This window comes from Ips typographus, linkage group LG15 (assembly GCF_016097725.1).
Source record: "Ips typographus isolate SLU linkage group LG15, UJ_Ityp_2.0, whole genome shotgun sequence".
NCBI classification, from domain to species: Eukaryota; Metazoa; Arthropoda; class Insecta; order Coleoptera; family Curculionidae; genus Ips; species Ips typographus.
Window position 1 is genome coordinate 5,739,113 of NC_138436.1, and position 20,495 is coordinate 5,759,607.

The 20,495-nt window shown below is 37.2% G+C and overlaps 1 long non-coding RNA gene across 1 annotated transcript; it reads right to left on the bottom strand.

Annotated features, from left to right (window-relative positions):
* Positions 1-2,588: 2,588 nt before the first annotated feature.
* On the bottom strand, positions 2,589-16,763 carry LOC145738490 (uncharacterized). The gene is made up of 2 exons (XR_014180774.1): positions 15,679-16,763; positions 2,589-2,800 (listed from the first exon to the last, which is right to left on the bottom strand). It is a non-coding gene; the product is annotated as an uncharacterized LOC145738490 (long non-coding RNA).
* Between the last annotated feature and the right edge of the window lie 3,732 nt (positions 16,764-20,495).

Here is a 20,495-nt window from a genome sequence, read left to right on the forward strand (position 1 = left end):
GCACATGAGAATTTACCTACATGGAATAACAAGTCGAAATATTGTATTGGCTAAAAATAATTAAATTTGTTTTTACTATGAAAAAAATGACAACTGATTTAAAAAGTGACTCAAGTTTTTTTTTTAATACAAATGGAAAATCATACATTTGTAATAAAGTATTTCTGAAGTGATATTTAACACATTCAACAGACATACTGCTCGAATGAGACGACAAGACCCACACATCATGATAATGTGACTTTATTTTTAATTTATTTCAGCTGAATTTTATTATGTTAAATAATTAAGGTGAAAAACGCTAGCTGAGCGTAATACCTTATGATGTAAGTGGCACATAGAGTTTGTTTCTTTAACCGACCCATTGTAATGAGTTTTATGAGTACTAAAGTTTCAACTTACATGCAGTTGAACTATTTTTGGTGCATCTGTACGAAGATGTCCAGCTCAGGATTCATAATTGAATGAAATAATTATTGAATTGCCAATGAAAAAATATTGGTATCTTTTATAAAGGAGTAATTTAAATACTCAAGAATTCAACAGGAAAAACCGTATAATTCAATGTTGGTAGGAGTATTAGCTCTCAAAGTAGTTGTTTCTGATTTTTCCCTTCTCAGTTGAGAAGTTTCTGATACAGAAAGGTCTGTACATGTTGATAAATATTTGTTTTAGTGCCACACAGCAATACTGTTTGCTGTTATCGATGTTAGGGCGGTGCATGAATTTTTCTTAAGGAACAAACCAAAAATACTCGTTGAGTGCAAAATTAGTAGCAGGCTGAAATGATTGTGTGTATGCTACACCTTAACATATGTTTTGAAAATTGGGTCTTTGAAGCAAATTGATACTAGACTTCTTTAAACTCGGATATAAAAAGGTCCATATAAAGTAGCTAAACTTGTCAACATTTTCAGGCAACGGAGATTCCTATTCCTGACAGCAACCGGTTATACGTTATCCTGGAAGTTTGCGTATTCGTTGCTTTAATCGTTTACCTTAATTCCGTTTATAGGATCGTCTCATTACGAGGTACAATAAATTGTACAAATTTCTAGCAGACTGACTACGACTACTTTTTGAAACAAATATTGAACTGCTGAATAATTCAGAGTTACAAGTTACAAGCCCGATAAAGTCAAAATGCTCATAATTAAGTTATGAAAATGATTTACTTTTATTTGCTTAAATGAATTATCCTACAATAGGATATATTTTGTTTTTTGTGCACATGAAAAAATGCGATATATAGGTACGTACCTAACCAATTGATTAGATAATTCTTTTCTTATGCCGCAGGCAGATGGTGATCACTTTGTTATTTAAGTCATCGCGGTACGAACGTTCACAAAAACTGCGTATGGATAAATATCATTGTAATTTCATTTTGACATGCAAATTTTTAGCATATGAGAATAATTAAGAAAAATGGCCATTGTTATTATAAAAGATAAGAAGTGTACACTTTAGTTTTGTATCGTGATTTTTCATTGTATGAGTAAATTGATTAATTGAAGACTTTACTAAATAAAACTGGGCTAAATAATTATTGAACATTGACAAGTAAAGACTGTATTGCACGGTCAAGATGTCAAGATACTAGTAGCAAATTTTGAAACTTGAACACTTGTCATATTAGGTTATCAGAGAAATTTTTCCCAAAGGTTAATGAGTGCACCATGCTTAAAACCATGGAATTCGCTGGTTAACCAATTCGGAATATCTCAATGAGACCATGTAGGTACCTACCAACGAATAAAGATAAATATATGAAAAAATTAATATTGCTTATGAATTTTTGCGAAGAACGCAACTAATTCGCGAGCGATGAGAAATGAATGTGTCGCTGCGCGCATAAATAAATGACTAATTTAAATAGTCCAAGTTAGGAAGACGGTTTACATTATGTGCATATTGATTTTCACGTATGGGAATGATGATCATCATTCCCAATACACGCATACTTATATACCGAATGCTACGTTTCACCAGTTTCGGGTACCAGTAGTACCCCAAACACAACAAAGGGTTGAAACATCAGGAGTGAATTCTGCTGGCGCATCTTCTGGAGGTGCGTTTGGACCACAAACTTATGGGACCACCTGAATCCCACGCCAGTCAGGTTGTCCGCAATCCGGCACTGTGCCCAAATCCGGATAACCAGGCGCAAGTGCGAGCAGGGGGGCCCATTAATCCTCAAACTAGAGATGATCTAGAGCAAGCGGTAGCACAGCCGTTTGTTGCTCAGTTAGAGCCTTTTGGAAATATAGGGATAATACAATAACAAGATACTACTTATTACCTATTCTGATTTTTATACTATTTGGAAAATAGTAAGACAGATACATGGTATATCACGAAGTAAAGAGTTACGAAAATACATCAGTTCCTGGACTAAAACGAAAGCGTACATCGCTTATTTCTACTTCGTCCGGCTGATAATCCAAATGATGACAAACTTTATTTTTTTTATTTTTATTTTTACAGAAATCAATGAGGGAAAAGCATTTGATTGAGGACATTATATCCAATTTTTGATAAAACAAACTTCTCCAAAAGGATTTGAAGTTAATTAGAAACGGTTAATGTTTCTGTTTTTTTTAAACAGGCAAATACGTTCTACTTTCCATAAAATGAAAACTAGAGCGTCTCATACTTACGGAGTTCAAACTTTTTAGTTTCAGGACCGGATTCCTGATTATTTTTACATGTCAATTAACTTTATGAAGTAAAACGTAACACTGCATGCAGAGTATACTTTGGATATAAGTATATTAAGCCTTAATGAACACATATTAACCTTTGTTCCTATTTTTATTTCATGTAAACGCACACATGAGAGTCAACAAGCCAGATCGAAATAATACCACACGTTGATCCTGCTCCGTTGAAGACATTTAATTTCTTCCACGACTGTTGACGTTGGTATACAACATAGTCCACACGCAATACCAACACGTCATTGGACTTTTACCCACGTCACATCCATCAATTTGATGCAAGTAATAAGGAAATACGTAACATTATATTGGCATTTAGTTATGCGCAGTGAACATCTTCGTGGTAAGAGTGAACTATTCTCGGCTTAACAATTATGTTCTCTGTGTTGCGCTATTAAACTATGTTAGATTTAAGAAATTGTTTAAATGGAAGCGATGTAAGGCAAATGGAGTAAAGTATTTTACGCACATTCAATAATTGGTATTTTCAAAGCCTAGATACTTCTTTCTTTATAAATCTACTCCATTATCCTTTTCTGGGTTTATTAGTGTTAGTAAGTTATTTGTGTTCATCATAAGCAATACTATGCTTTAATCATAATGTACTTAGTAGTACCGTAGCTTATCGATTGTTCTAATGGTTTTTATGTACGTCAATCTGAAATTTTGGTTCAATTGTATAATACTGTTACAAGTTCGATATTTTTTCAAGATGGTTGTTTTTAAAGGGAGTATATAAGTGTCCTTTATTTTAAAACTGGGGACCAGTTTTTCTGGGGCGGAGGCATATGTCACGAATGGAAAATCCGTTAATTGAAAAGATGGACTGATTAACTTTAAAAACATAAAAGTATTCGAGGATTGCGAAATATTAAGCGCACGAGGCAAGGTCGCATCACGATGCACCGAATGTGTCATGCACCGAGTGCACCGTATCGGTGATGAGTCACCACCACCTGCTTTGCAGAAATGTGAAAAACAAGCGACAATAACAAACTGCGTCAGCCGATTAATCGGGTATAAAATACGCCGATTTCAGCAGTATAAAAAGAGTGTGAACCAATCCACAGTAGTGCGACCAGCTGAACCAGGAAGTCGAGATGTCGACTCTCCTCGGTCAAGAAAAGATCAAGTTAAGTAGCCCGTTCTCATAAGTTGTTCCAACACAAAAGTGACCAAGCCAGCCGCCAGAAAATGCTAAGTCCTTAGCGTATGAATTTGTGTAAGTACCATTGTTGAATTGTTAATTGTTAGTGTGTTTATGACCCTATTGTGCAGACCCATTTGTGTATACTGTATTTAATAGATTTAAGTGTTTAATAGAAAACTCAGTGTTTGATTCCATCCTTAAAACTGAGATCCCGGCAAGACGTTTAACGTCGTGAGTCAGTTTAATTAATGAATCCGAAAGGGCTCATAAATTAAACGTGACAATATGCAGATGACACCATAATTATAGCGGAAAATATCGACGATCTTCAGAGACTAATGAACAGAATAGCCGAGTGTGGTCAAGAATATGGACTAACAATGAATGCTAAGAAAACAAAATTTATGAGAATATCAAAAACACAGAGATATAACGAGCAGCTGACAATTAACGGCACTAAGATCGAACAAGTAGATAAATACAAATACCTGGGTACACTAATTGACTCCACAAATGACTACTCTAGAGAGATTAGAGCAAGAATAGAAATAGCACGAGCAAATTTTAACAAATTAAAAAGAGTACTCTGCACAAGAGATCTGAAGTTAAACCTAAGAGTCAGACTATTGAAGTGCTAGGTCTTCTCAACCTTACTTTACGGAATGGAAGCCTGGACCCTGAATGCGGCAACTATCAGAAAACTTGAATCATTCGAGAGGTGGACGTATAGAAGAATTTTGAAGATACCCTGGACAGAACATGTTACAAACAACGAGGTAATGAGGAGGATAAACAAAGAAATGGAAATCATAGAAACTATTAAAACCAGAAAGCTACAATATCTTGGACATATCACACGTGGGACAAAATACGCCAGACTTCAACTTATAATGCAGGGAAAAATCCTTGGGAAAAGAAGTATAGGAAGAAGGAAAAAGTCGTGGCTGCGCAATCTGAGAGAGTGGTACGGCTGCACATCGATCGATCTTTTTAGAGCGGCCGCTTCAAAAGTCCGAATAGCTGTGATGATTACCAACCTCCGTCGCGGAGATGGTACATGAAGAAGAAGAAGATTTGGTAAACGTAATTGTATCAAAAATGATTGAAAATAACTGATTATTACAATTTTTTCACACAACTTATAATTTGGGGTTATACCGCCAAGCCCAATTCAAATTGAAAACTCTTTATTGATCCTGCGGTTAAGTCAACATTTGTTTATCTGGGCAAGTGATTTTGGGGTAATGTTTAATTTAGATGGGATATTCAGCGAAGTGTTTGAAAACAGTGGTTTCGGGGTGCACCAGTTCCATCTAACTGATTTTCGTGGGAGCGTCAATTACAAGTCTTCTGGACCGTGACCGAATTTCGAAAACACCTGGTTCCTGCTTGTTTTCTTCTTGGTGTCCTTAATATGCAAGCCGTTTAATCAAGCTGGAAGTGACTAAAGTATTATCGACTTAGAATTGCGGAGAAAATGGTGATGATGTGTCCATTTAACCGCTAGAGGAACGAATGAAATATTTAAATATCGCTGGATTATGTAATTAAAATCCTAACGAAGTCGGCGCTGAGTTTATTGCTGATGAAGTTTTACTAATTCGACTTAAAAGAGTCCCTTGCGGCCTTACTCGGATATTTAACAGTCCCCATTCTAAAGAAAGGATCTACTTTATATTTAAACCTATATACTAATAGGCTATTTATATGGCCAATAATGTCCAGTTGGTAATGTCCAGCACTAAGGACTGATATAGAGGGGGTCAAAGGGCTTAGAACAGGACGTTATTTGTTGAATATAATGCCATAGGGCTGATGTGGCGCTATCACTTAGGCAAACTGCCTTAAGCTTCGTCAATTTGCCGAACCATGAAGCAATCCGGGCAACACTGTGTACATAAGTTAACAGAATGCATTTGGCAGCATATATTTGATTCAGTTTGAAAATCAAACGATATCACTGCTAATTTAATTATTCATAAACTGTTCAATCGATTACAACAACATGAATTAAGCACTTTTTAAGCGCTATTAGTGAGGCACTTTGGATCAAGCTGCTTGTATTTACCGGGCGCTTTTAAAGTTAAATGAATCGTGGCAAATATACACAAAATCTATTGTATCTTATTTTGATACTCTTGTGGGTTCATCAATCACAATTTACACAAAGGCATTTTTATAATGGCCCCGGGCCATCTAAAAACGTTTTGATTTATTTCCTAAAGATCTAGCTAGCACAATGGAAAACGAAACATCATACAGATAAATTGACCAAATGATTCCTGTTTTGCACATTAGCTCTAATTTCGACGATGCACCAGACATAATAAACATGATGTACTCGAAAGTACGCATAGAATTACAATAAAAAAAAAATACAATTTTATTGAGTACATTTTTTGGTTGGATTTGAGATGGATATACGAATTTTTTACGAAAAGTTTTGACAGTTTATTGGTGTTTTCCGCAATATTTACTAACAGAAATATGGTTTCAATACAGGGTATTTTAGTCAAGTAAGTTGATATTTTAAGATCACATAGCTTGATTTGATATCAAGTAGTTTCATTCTAGATGGATATTTGAAATAACATTAAGAGGTTTTAAGTTATTTTGTTTGGATATAGTTACGAATACTCGATAGGAGCATCCTTTGTTATAAGAATAAAATAATACTAAAACTAAATACAATTTTCCTTCTTGCAAAAAAAATGTAGAATCAATTTGTAACACTCTGTATGGAGTAGGGGTGTTCCAACACTCGTCATACCAAACACACATAGTCACATATGGTCATGGTCTAGCTATGTAGACAAATGATAGACATTACATACCACATGTAATTTGAAGACAAAAAACATAACAGAGTATCCTGACGTCAGGAAGTGATTATCTTTGTTTACAAAGCCATTGAATTTGGGCAGTCAAAATAGTAAAATTATTAGGTTAGTATAGTATGTAGGGCTAGATTTTTAATGGTTAGCAAAATAAGGAAGTATATAACAGAAGGGTACTACTATAGAGGGTTTACTGACTGAAAATTGACATAGTCACAAGATGTCAGAAGTTTCTGACATCTTCCTCAATCTTTTAGGGACCTCAGACAATTTTAAAAATATTATTGAAGGTTTAGGACACTTTAAGAGGCATCTGAAAACTCTTAGAAGGTTTCAGTAGTATTTAGAGGTCTCTGCCAATTAAATAAAAATCTTTGAAGGTTTAGGATACTACTGGTGGCATCTGGCAGGTCTTGAGAGGTTTTTAGAGACCTTTGGCAATTTAAAAAGAAATCTTAAAGGTTTAGAACACTTTTAGAGACATCTGGCATCTCTTGAAAGGATTGCAGTTGTATTTGGAGACCTCTGACAATTTGAAAAAATCTTTGACACACACACAAGTTTAGGACACTAGTAAGGCATCTGACAACTCGTGAGCATATAGCATAAATTGGAATTACAAAATTTGTATCATCTAGCAAAGTAAAATAATTTTGGTTTAATTCAAAACGAACATACCCAACTGTTTTTGAAAATTATTTTCAAACTTATTGCAAGTCGGTCAATTGATTTAAATTTTGCATGTTAATAAGTTTCAATTTCGTTTGTTATCGCTTCTAAATTACATGGCAAATCTTATTATTAGTTTCAAGTCAATTTATACCCTGATGTATAAATCCTGTAGAGCATTAGTTAGGCGATTTGCTTCAAACAAATTTAAGCTAAAAAGATAATGTGTTTGCCGAATAATTTGTCATTAAGTGCAATTGGTAGGCAAATATGAAAAATACAAATTCAATTCAAAATAATTAACATTATCGAGGCTATGAAAGCAGGGAAACAAAATGGGTATTTATGTGTCCATTTAAGCTCGAATATTGTCACGAGGACGTGAAAGAATAAGCGCAAGTTAAAAAACAAAACGGGGTTTGTGTTTTATTATTAGAGCTGAGGGCGAATTGTCAGCAATCACCCCGCGGTGCGGTATTAAATTGCTTTCATTATACTGTTACGATTTTCCCGTGGGTTCACACAAAGTCAATTTAACTGAAAAATTAATAAATTTATTTACACTTCAAAACACTCCGTACAATAATTAACACAGCCACTAAAAACACTACTACAATTCCACAACTATTCCACTATTTAAAGTTTACCGCGTTCCTAAATTCACTACTACACTACTCTCTACACTGACGTCGACACCGCTTCTTTTATATTCGCAAACCACGTTCTAGAATGACCGCGAAACGCTTCGCGATTTGCTTCGAATCTTCCAGGTGTGGCGCTTCCTAACTGTGGCCTACTTTAATACGCGCCCGGCCAGATATTGCGGCGCATCGGTTTCATCGAGTATCGAGCATAGTAGGCCCAAACCGTAACACTGCCCCCCTCTTAAAGCTGATCGTCCCGATCCGCTTCATCTAGTCCCTGGTATTTCTTGAGTCTGTCCAGATGGACAATTTTCATCTTGCCTTTGGGGCTGCGTTGGACTCTGTACGCGACGTCATTTAACCTTTTTACCACATGGTAAGGTCCCTCCCAGTGTCGTTGCCATCTTTGACTTAATCCTTTGCTCCTCCTGGGTTGAAACATCCACACAGCATCACCTTCCTTATAATTGCCACCAGTTGGTCTGTGGTCCATTGTCATCTTCATACGGTTGTTGTTTGGTTTCATCTTCTCTCTCTCAAGTTCCCGAATTGTGATGGATCCCTTCTGTAACGAACACTGGTCACACCGTTTGCACCATTCCTCAACGTCCTTTCTGAAGTTAATCCAGTAAAATCGATCTCTTATTCTAGCCAAAGTCTGGTTTACTCCAAAGTGTCCTCCTCCGCGACTGTCATGTAGTTCTCGCAGCACATTCTCTTTGCAGGAATTGGGCACTATTGTTTGGTAAACAAAGCGTTTTCCGTCTGGACTTTCCCATTTGCGAGTAATTAAGTCATCTCGCAGTCGAAGCGAATTCCACTGTAACCAGTAACCCCTTACTGTTGGTCCATATCTGGAAATCTGTTGCCAATCCGGTTTCAAATCCTTCTCCAACCATCTTCTGATTACTTTCAAATCAGAGTCTGAGCGCTGTCCTTTTATTATGTCTTCCTTAGAAACGCTGCTCTTCATTCTTCTTGTAGCCTCTTTATCCGTCACTTTCGCGATTTGACCAATCCTCCAACCATTATGAATTTGTCCTTTCCGGTACCTTAAGTCACTATCCAAAGCTTGACGATCCTCTACATATCGCGGTAAATGTCTTTCCGGATTCTTCATTTCCTGCTCCTGGTTACGCCAGTTCCGCGGGGTCGGTAAACGAGACTGCTGTCTGCAATTCCATTGGTAATGTCCTTTACGTCCACAAATATAACATGTAATATTTCTTTTAACAGAGGAGTTCCGGTGATTTGTTCTGATGTCCTGATTTCGTCGGCACTGTGGGTTTGGAGAACAAGACCGCTGTGTGAAATTCCTTCTAATGTGTCCCGTACGTCCGCATCGATAACACTCCATTCTAGTGATCGGGCGTGACCGTTCTAGCTGTGTGGACTGGCCATTTGCTAATACTGCCATTTGTTGCACTATTTGGCCGAACATTGATTCAATTTTATTCATTGGTGTAGCAGCATGATCGGCTGGCGGTTCTCTCTCCTCTTGAATAGTCACGGCCCTGATCCTTGGCTTTAAGTCATTGCACGCAGCTTCAACTTCCAGCGCTCGAACTAGTAATTCGCTGCTGTTGCTTCCTTTGAACATCTTCAGCATTTTCTTTACTTCCAGATCTCGAATCCCATCTACAAAACACTGTGCCACAAGTTCTTCTTGGATTTCATCCGGAACGGCTGGGTAAGCCAGATGCACAAGGCGACGAATTTCGGCCTCAAACTCTTGCAAATTTTCACCAGTTTTCTGCAGTCTTGCCTTTAATTGTGTTTGGTACACTCCTTTCCTATGCTGATCCCCATAACGTCGTTCTAATGCAGCTACTAATGCGTCATAGTTGCTTTGTTGGGCGATAGGCAGAGTCTGTAACAGCTCCAATGCAGGTCCTCGTAATGCCACCACCAGTGCTACAGCTTTTTCCTCGTTACTCCATCTATTTGCATTTGCAGCGGCCTCAAATTGGAGTTGGTACGTTGCCCATGAAGTTTGACCATCGTATGTGGGAGGCTTGATCTTGTTGAGCCCGTTTCCGGTGAACACTGTAGAGCTGACTCCTCTGCTGTCAATTTTCTGCTCTAAGTCGCGTAGCTTTATCTCAACATCATTCTGATTTTTATGAATGTCCCGAACATCAACCTGAATTTTATTAATGTCCTCCCGAACATCGTCTAATTTTACCTGAACATCACACTCCATCTTTTTGAGACTATGGGTTACATACTCTTGGATTTCTGTTTTGGTCCCCGCTAGAGCGTTCAATATTTCTACGTTACGCTCTCTATCTTCTTGACGCATTTCCATATCTTGTTGTCGAATCTTTTCTTGTTCTTCCTTCTCTTGTTGTCGAATCCTTTCTTGTTCTTCCTTCTCTTGTTGTCGAATCCTTTCTTGTTCTTCCTTGTCTTGTTATCGAATCCTTTCTTGTTCTTCCTTCTCTTGTTGTCGAATCCTTTCTTGTTCTTCCTTGTCTTGTTGTCGAATCCTTTCTTGTTTCTCTTCTTGTTTTTCAAGCATTGCCATAATAGCTGCAAATTGGGCCTCCATGTTTGCACTTTGACGTCTTGTTATTGGCATAAAATAAATTTAACACACCACTGTTCCGAAAATCTCTAGTCCGGTTCTGAACACAAGTCTTTAACCCAAAGTTTAGTTCCAATTCACGTCGCACTAACGTCTGATCCCACTTCTGACACCAATTGTTACGATTTTCCCGTGGGTTCACACAAAGTCAATTTAACTGAAAAATTAATAAATTTATTTACACTTCAAAACACTCCGTACAATAATTAACACAGCCACTAAAAACACTACTACAATTCCACAACTATTCCACTATTTAAAGTTTACCGCGTTCCTAAATTCACTACTACACTACTCTCTACACTGACGTCGACACCGCTTCTTTTATATTCGCAAACCACGTTCTAGAATGACCGCGAAACGCTTCGCGATTTGCTTCGAATCTTCCAGGTGTGGCGCTTCCTAACTGTGGCCTACTTTAATACGCGCCCGGCCAGATATTGCGGCGCATCGGTTTCATCGAGTATCGAGCATAGTAGGCCCAAACCGTAACAATACAAAATTTATGTCAATCATTACCATTGGATTTGACACCGGGATATGATATTTCACGATATATCGTGCGAAGGCAATGAACCACAGGTCAGATTAGGCAAAAAGGACGCATTGCAACGCCGAGTTTATTCTTGATATCGCCTGTTCCGGGATCCCGACCCCTGAGGCAGTCGTATACATCCCATAAACTGTCATTAAAAGCAGCCACTCTTGCAGCAAGACTGCTAATACTGTTTGCCGAAGCCCATCGAATGTCTTTTTATATTTATTTTTATAAATAAAACTGGGCTAAATACTTATTGAACATTGACAAGTAAAGACTGTATTGCACGGTCAAGATGTCAAGATACTAGTAGCAAATTTTGAAACTTGAACACTTGTCATATTAGATTATCAGAGAAATGTTTCCCAAAGGTTAATGAGTGCACCATGCTTAAAACCATGGAATTCGCTGGTTAACCAATTCGGAATAATATCTCAATGAGACCATGTAGGTACCTACCAACGAATAAAGATAAATATATGAAAATATTAATATTGTCGGTGTAATAATCACCTTGAACATACAGGGTGGCGCAATAGTGTGACAAAGTGTCATATTGTTGTTGGTTTTGATTTTTCTAAAATAACCTTTATGTAAAAGTTGATCAGAATCATTTGGTCTACAACATAAAAATACTTTCGACTATACAGGGTGTTGCGTAAATGAGGATCAAAAATGTTTTTTTGTTTTTTTTAATAAAACACTCTGTATATTTTTGCATGTTTGGATTCTTTGTAAAATTCTACATCCCAATCAGTTTTCATCATTGCATAAAATGGCGGCGTTGCCAACTTGTTTAACAAAACAATAAAATTAGGGGTAAAACATTAATCTTTGTTATCGGCAATAATTGTCTAATGACTCGTAATAAAGTAATGAAAATTGGCCTAAAGGAAGTCAAAACTGTAAGTAAAAGCTCAAATAGGCATAGAAAACATTGCGCCATACAAGGTGTTTTGTACAGAGCGTCCAAATTAGGAAATTTGAAAATCGGTTAATTCGATTTTTTTAAATGGAACACCCTGTATTTAAGGGTTGCATATTATTCTCCTGTCAATTCTCTTTAATTTTCATTAAGATGTCTCTATACTTCACTTGTTTGAGCGCTTTTTTAATTTTACTAAATTATTGCCCAAAAAACGCGTAAACATAAATTTAAATATTACTTTCGAAGTTGGCCATGATCACGTTACATGATTTATCACGTTACAAAATGTGGCATAAAGACGAGCTAACATACACTAACTTCACTTGTTTGAGCGCTTTTTTAATTTTACTAAATTATTGCCCAAAAAACGCGTAAACTTAAATTTAAATATTACTTTCGAAGTTGGCCATGATCACGTTACATGATTTATCACGTTACAAAATGTGGCATAAAGACGAGCTAACATACTTACGTATTTATTCATTATGACAAATTATTTGCAAATAATTAATTTAAATTATTGATCTTTGAAAAATATGGTAAATTAAATTGTATTTAAAATTTTTGAATATGACACTATGCATTTAGTTATCCTAAAGTGTTGAGAATTTAATTTTGGTCAATTTAAAAAGTAAAGGGTCATTACTCATTTCTTTTAGATTTGGCTTGTGGCTTGTGTGCAGTATTGCAAAATAAAATATGCTAGGTCTATTGAAAATTTTTAATTTAATAAAATACTGTGTTGAATTTTACTTAATTAAATGTTCAAAGTGTCTGCCATTTTCACGAATGCAAAGTTCAAGACGTTTCTCAAAAGAACGATTTAAATTACGACACATTTCAACAGTTATACTGCGAAAACAATTTTGTATTCGTATCTTCATATCTTCTCTTGTTGTCGGTGATATTCTGTATACTTGATCTTTAACAAATCCCCATACAGAAAAGTCCATTTTTGTCAAATCTGGCGACCTAGGTGGCCAAGCGATAGGACCTCCTCTTCCAATCCAACGATCGCGGTAAGTATTATTTAAGAAATTGATGATCGGCCTCGTATGATGTACTGGTACTCCATCATGGAGAAACCACATTTCCTGTGGAATCTCAATTGCTCTTTCAGCAAACAGTCCAGGCAGGTAATTCTGCAAAAAATCCAGATACACTTCTCCGGTTACTCTTTGCTCAAAAAAGTAAGGACCGATTACATTATCGCCGATAACTCCACCCCAAACATTTAAACCATCGGTTTTGAGTACTATATCTAACAAAATGTGGATTTTCTGTGGCATAATAGTGAAAGTTATGCCTATTAACACTGCCATTTCCGTGAAAAGTAGCTTCATCTCCAAACAATATTAAATGAACAAAATTTCTTAATACTCGAATTTTGTTTTGAGCCCACACACAAAACTCCAGCCTACTCTGGTAGTCGTCAACATGTAACTCTTGTTGTAGTTGTATGTGATAAGGATGCATTTTACTATCTTTCAAAATGCGCTGTACGCTTCTTCGATCAACATCAACCTGTTGCGATAGCTGCCTTTGACCAATATGCGGGTTTTCAATCACTGTTAAGAGAACATTTATTTCATTTTCATCGGTTCTTGATCGTTTCTGTCTCTTAATTTTAGTGTATGACACACTTCCAGTCCTCTCAAAACGTTCCATAAGTTTTTCAAATGCTCTTTTTTCTGGTTGCCTTCTATCGGGATATCGCTCCTGATACAATCTTTTAGCCAATAATGCATTTTTGTCACTAGCACCCAACACGAAAATCATGTCAACCATCTCTGATTTTGAAAAATTCATATTTAATTTTTATAAATAAAACTTAGTTATTTATTAATTGCAAACAGTTAAGTAGGTACCTATCAACAATAAAATTGACAGCGAAATCGATAATAAGTTTGACATTCATTATGTCAGTGAGTTTCATGGCAAACTAGAAAATGGAAGCAATATCGCTACGACGACCATGGCCTACTTCGAAAATAATTGCATTAATTTATTTATTCTTATGCGTTTTTAGACGATAATTCAGAAAAATTAAAATAGCGCCAAAACAAGCAAAGATAGGTATAGAGACATCTTAATGAAACTTAAAGAGAATTGACAGGAGAATAATATGCAACCCTTAAATATAGGGTGTTCCATTTAAAAAAATCGAATTAACCGATTTTCAAATTTCCTAATTTGGACGCTCTGTACAAAACACCTTGAATGGCGCAATGTTTTCTATGCCTATTTGAGCTTTTACTTACAGTTTTGACTTCCTTTAGGCCAATTTTCATTACTTTATTACGAGTCATTAGACAATTATTGCCGATAACAAAGATTAATGTTTTGCCCCTAATTTATTGTTTTGTTAAACAAGTTGGCAACGCCGCCATTTTGTGCAAAGATGAAAACTGATTCGGATGGAGAATTTTACCAGGAATCGAAATATGCAAAAATATACAGGGTGTTTTATTAAAAAAAACAAAAAACATTTTTGATCCTCACTTACGCAACACCCTGTATAGTCGAAAGTATTTTTATGTTGTAGACCAAATGATTCTGATCAACTTTTACATAATGATTTTTTTAGAAAAATCAAAACCAACAACAATATGACACTTTGTCACACTATTGCGCCACCCTGTATAGTTGTTTAGGCATTTTTGCGAAAAAAGCAACTAATTCGCGAGCGATGAGAAATGAATGTGTCGCTGCGCGCATAAATAAATGACTAATTTAAATAGTCCGAGTTAGGAAGACGGTTTATATTATGTGCATATTGATTTTCATTACGTGATTTTTGAATCAACCGAATCATTCCCAATACACGCATACTTATATACCGAATGCTACGTTTCACCAGTTTCGGGTACCAGTAGTACCCCAAACACAACAAAGGGATGAAACATCAGAAGTAAATTCTGCTGGCGAATCTTCTGGAGGTGCATTTGGACCACAAACTTTTATGGGACCATCTGAATCCCACGCAAGTCAGGTTGTCCGCAATCCGGCACTGTGCCCAAATCCGGATAACCAGGCGCAAGTGCAAGCAGGGGGGCCCATTAATCCTCAAACTAGAGAGAATCCTGAGCAAGCGGTAGCACAGCCGTTTGTTGCTCAGTTGGAGCCTTTTGGAAATATAGGGCCATATTCTGCTTATCAGCAGCAATAAGGTCTACTTATCGATTATTCTTATTGGAAATTATACATTAATGTTTACGAGAATAATATAGCCATGAAATTAATCTGATTATTTTATAGTGCTTTACACTGAGAAGGTGCGAACCATATACGACGTTTCGCTGAAGATGCGAATAGTCCCGAACCAATGCTCCGGCAACTTCGCTGGTTGATGCTAAACTACTAACATAAAAATTCGAGTTGTTTGCATGACTAATTTTGTTCGCGCGGTGTATACACGGGAAATTACATCCCAATCCTTGCTTTACAGCGTTAAGGAGATCAATTCATACGTTCCATTTTTAATTTTGAGAATGGAAAATGGATCGTACATACTAACACACAAATAAGAGTTAAAAATGATGATAAAAATAATTTTGTTATAAGACATGATATTGTATATTAAGCCTTAAGTAGCACATATTAACCTTTGTTCTTATATTTCATGTAACACTGAGGACTATATGAGAAGGAAGCCAAAGCAGACTATGATGAGCCATTATTGTTATTGGAACTCACGAAGGGCTTGGACATTGGACTGCTACTGATAAACTACACGTAAAGAGTTTATCGATTGGACAATCCACAACACAAACATTAATAGGACATAGAAGATGATGGTGATAAGTGATGTGAGGTGCGAAGTTTTGCTCATAAGAGTAAGTCTTGTCAAACTTTTCCCAGTGTTGCGTTATTTTGTTTTTTTTTCTGCCGGAAGCAAAGCGATTACGGTTAAGTTCATAATTTGAACTATGTATGTTTATTACAGAAGCATAACTTTATTCTATAATATTGTTAGAATAAGTACTAACTTATTATTAGGAAATGATTGTAACCAGTGTCCTTGGACAAACTTAACTGAGTACTATGGAATACTCACATATGTAAACCTACTAACCATTTATTATAATGTCTTCGTATGTACACATGTAAGTTTTAAATTTGTGTTAGGCTAAACGATATATTTTTACTATTGTTATTCATATAAAACTGAGGACCAGTTTTTCTGGGGCGGAGGCATATGTCACGAATGGAAAATCCATTAATTCAAAAGATGGACTTATTGACTTAAAAACATAAGAATATTTGAAGATTGCGAAATATTAAGCGCACGAGGCAAGGTCGCACCATGATGCACCGAGTGCATCATATCGGTGATGAGTCACCACCACCTGCTTTGCAGGAATATGAAAAATAGGCGACGAACAATAACAAACTGCGTCAGCCGATCAATCGGGTATAAAACACGCCGATTTCAGCAGTATAGGAGGAGTGTGAACCAATCGACAGTAGTGCGACCAGCTAAACCAGGAAGTCGAGATGTCGACTCTCCTCGGAAAAGAAGATCAAGTTAAGTAGTCCATTCTCCAGAATTGTTCCAACACGAAAGTGACCAAGCCAGCCGCCAGAAAATGCTAAGTCCTTAGCTTATGAGTCTATGTAAGTACAATTGTTAAATTGTCAACTTTTAGTGTGTTTATGACCGTATTGTGCAGACCCATTTGTGTATACTATATTTTGTGTATACAATATATAATTTTGTATACTATTTTAACATATTTAAGTGTTTAATAGAAAACTCAGTGTTTGATTCCATCCTTAAAACTGAGATCCCGGTGCGACGTTTAACGTCGTGAGTCAGTTTAATTAATGAATCCAGAAGGGCTCATAAATTAAACGTGACAATATTATGGTATATGGCATTTTGCACCGCTACGCCCCAGAGATCGACGAGAAAGAACCACAACAAGTTGTACCAAAGACACAAATTCCGGATGTACTCAAGGAATATCATGATTCTGAACTTGCCGGACACCTAGGAATTGAACGTACCTACCAAAGATTAGCAGCAAGGTACTATTGGCCTAGTATGAGGAGGACTATTACTGATTATGTTGGACATTGCATCGTGTGTCAACGCTTCAAGCCAACTAACCTGAAACCCGCAGGGGCACTACAGACTCCTGCCATGGTCACAGATTTGAGGTAATGTCAATAGACCTCTTTGGCCCACTGCCGGAGACTGAAGAAGGATACCGCTAAATTTTCGTCGTTAAAGATATCGCTTCACGCTGGGTGGAGCTAATTCCTCTCAAGGTCGCCTCTGCAGAAGCTGTTGCCCGAAGCTTCATAGACGAAGTTATACTCAGATTTGGCGTCCCAAGAAGAGTCATTAGTGATAATGGAACTCAATTTGTTGGATCAGTAATGCAGCAAGTAGCCTACTGCCTGGGTTTCCAACAAAATCTGGTTCCTGTTTACCATTCAGAGGCAAACCCAATTGAACGAAAGAACAGAGACTTGAAGGCACAACTAGCAATGCTTACCTCCTCGGACCACACCCAGTGGGTGACCAAACTGCCGGCCGTCAGATTCCCCATGAACACTGCTCGGTGTGAGAACACTGGTTTCACCCCAGCTTACCTCACCTTTGGTAGAAAAATGCGAACACCAGATTATGTACATCGAGATGTGCAGTGATTCAAAACGACAACTTCGTCCCGCAAATTAAACCATACCTACGGACCTTAAGCCTTACAATACAAGAAGCACGTGACCAGCAGGAAAGACATCAAGCTACAAGAAATGGCTATCAAAATGCTGTGCAATCAGCTTCAGAGAAGGAGACAAAGTCTTAGTTGTTCTGCACCCTTTAAGTAATGCTGAAGAAGTATACTACAAAGTTTGCTCCTAAACGTGACGAGCTTTACCTGATACAGAAGACGGTCACCCCTACCACTTACTGCATTTCATCACTTGACGCTCCTGAAATTACGCTGGGAAAATACCATGTAAGTGATTTGGTACCTTACAAAGAACCAGAAGGAGGAACCCTAAACCCGAGCGGCCATTGTGTTCTCGAGGGAGACCTGACTATGCAGAGAATCCCAGGTTGGAAGAAACAGACGCACAAGGGGACGAAGAAAACCCTGATACCTCTCGGAATGTACGAGTAGATGACTCAAATGAACTTGACGACCTTCCCACTACCAGTGAGCCCAATGGCAAAGGATAGCCAAAATATCGATATCGAGGAGAACAGACGACCCCGACGACGACTGGCTCTAAGGACATGTGCCTGTTGTTCATGGGCTATTACCTGCAGTTGCACCACACCCGAGGACGGTAGTGTGATGCAAAGGGGGAGTCTGTAACGAGAATAATTCCCACATGTCTATTATTTTGGTTGCCAGTAGAAAAGGCCGACCGCCAAGAAAACGAAGACTTAGGTTAGGTTGAAAAAAAATTTAGATTAGATCATATTAGATGACTTGTGTTAATTTGGCTACAATAAATATTACTTTATGTTCAGCCCTTAGTTTTTTGAGCATTTCCAAGTGAATAACCCTCTACGAACGATTCCGCACCCCTAAGCCACCCCTAGCTCGCTACTGCCTCGCTACAAAGTAGTGAATTGTGGCGCCTTGACATTTTCTACACCCACTAGATTTACTGACTGACACCATAGCCCGCAAAGCTTTCTCGATCGATTTTGCATTCGATCGTTTTTTTTGGCTTCCCAACAATTCCACCGTCCATTTTGTTTTGTTCCTCTTCTTCATGTAAAAAGACAGCCGGCGCTCAGTTCTACCATACTATAAGGTACGTTCCACGTTATTTATAAGCATTATTTTTTAGACTTTCAACATTTTAGCTCCTTAAAATGGGTATTTCTGTACCCGAAAATAGTTGAGCCGTCTCTTTATTTACCTTTCGGGAGTTAATAAAAGTTTTGTAGAGAAGGCTTTGTATTACTTTCCCTTGTAAATTTGCTTTCAACTCCACTTTGAGAAAATGGACTGCTACTTCACTTTACAAACTGTTAGCCGAGTATTCTTGGTACGTTATTTCAAGAAAAGTCTACTCAGAAGAAAACTTTTCCGCTTGGACATTTGGTTTAACAAAAAGTGCCTTAGAAAGGGTTTGACGCCGGATACGCCCTTGAGGATGAACACTGAATCATTAAATTAAGGTTGATGGTGACAAAGTTTCTCAATGAAACCGCCCCCCATTTCCCTATGAAAAAGGTCCTTCTGCTCTTGTGGCAAAGCTAAATGTAGTTTTTTACTAATTTATTTCTGTCTAAACAATGTATTTTGTGGTGATAAGAAATAAAAGCGGAAAAACGCCGGAGTGCGAATTTACCACACCAAAAAAGAAGACACTATGGAAATAGCAAGAACAAAGATTTATTCTTCTTCACCTCGTACTAGTGATTCAGATTTGCTGGAAGCTCAGAATCAAAAGAGAAAGACTAGACCGATAAGACGAGTACCTATGTTTTTATGTATTTTGGTTTTTTTTTTGGCTTCCATACACTTAATAAATCATAAAGTTTAAGAACAATTTGGATGGTCATTGTCAAACATTCAAATCACTTTCTGTTAAAATTGAAAACTATCCATATTTTGTTGCTCTTGTAAGTTTTAGGAAACACTGAACTTTGAAATAATAATTTAACAATCGAATCACTTATTTTTTATTTGTGCCAGGTGTGAGTTAATAAATCCTCATTGAAGCAGTATAGTGGTTTATGTTTGCGTTTACGATAACTTAACGTTTTTGTCTGGGATATGCATCTGCAAATGCTTTGGTTTATTGTGTACATTTACATCGTCGATTTAATCGAGTCGTTTGCTGCCGTAGATTTGAGGTTATATGCAAAGCTCCAAGGAAAGTTTGAATTTTCAAACAGCTTGAGATATTCAAGTTTAAATCTTAAATTAGCAATACGATAAAAACTCGATGAGTTAAACCAACTTACCCAATTGCTTTAGCTAAGCTAGACATAATGAAACTTTCATACTTTTTGGGGTTCGCCATTTTTGGGGTTTCAGCGACTGTAAGAAGTTCAAAATGTTGGTTTTGTTGAACTGCTCCTTTATTTCCTGCTAACCATTGAACATATACAAGGTGGCCAATAAAAACAGTGAAATTTGAAAGTAACTGTGTCAGTTGTTACCGCATTTATCCAGTTCTAAGTAAATGTAAAGTCCAGTCTGTCCTAGTCCACTGGGTACAGAAAGTTGTTACACTTTTATTTTAAAGGGGGTGCCTAAGTGTTTTAAATCGCTAAACAAAAGACTTTATGAGCTGGACACTCTGGGTTTGCCTCTGTTTACAGGACCACTCACCAGTGGGTCCTGGTCAAGCGCGGCTTATGTGCAGCAATCCTTGAGATTTGTTTGTTACCGATGTTGTTGTTTGGGGTGGGGTGGTCATTTTGGTCCAGAAACAGTCAACA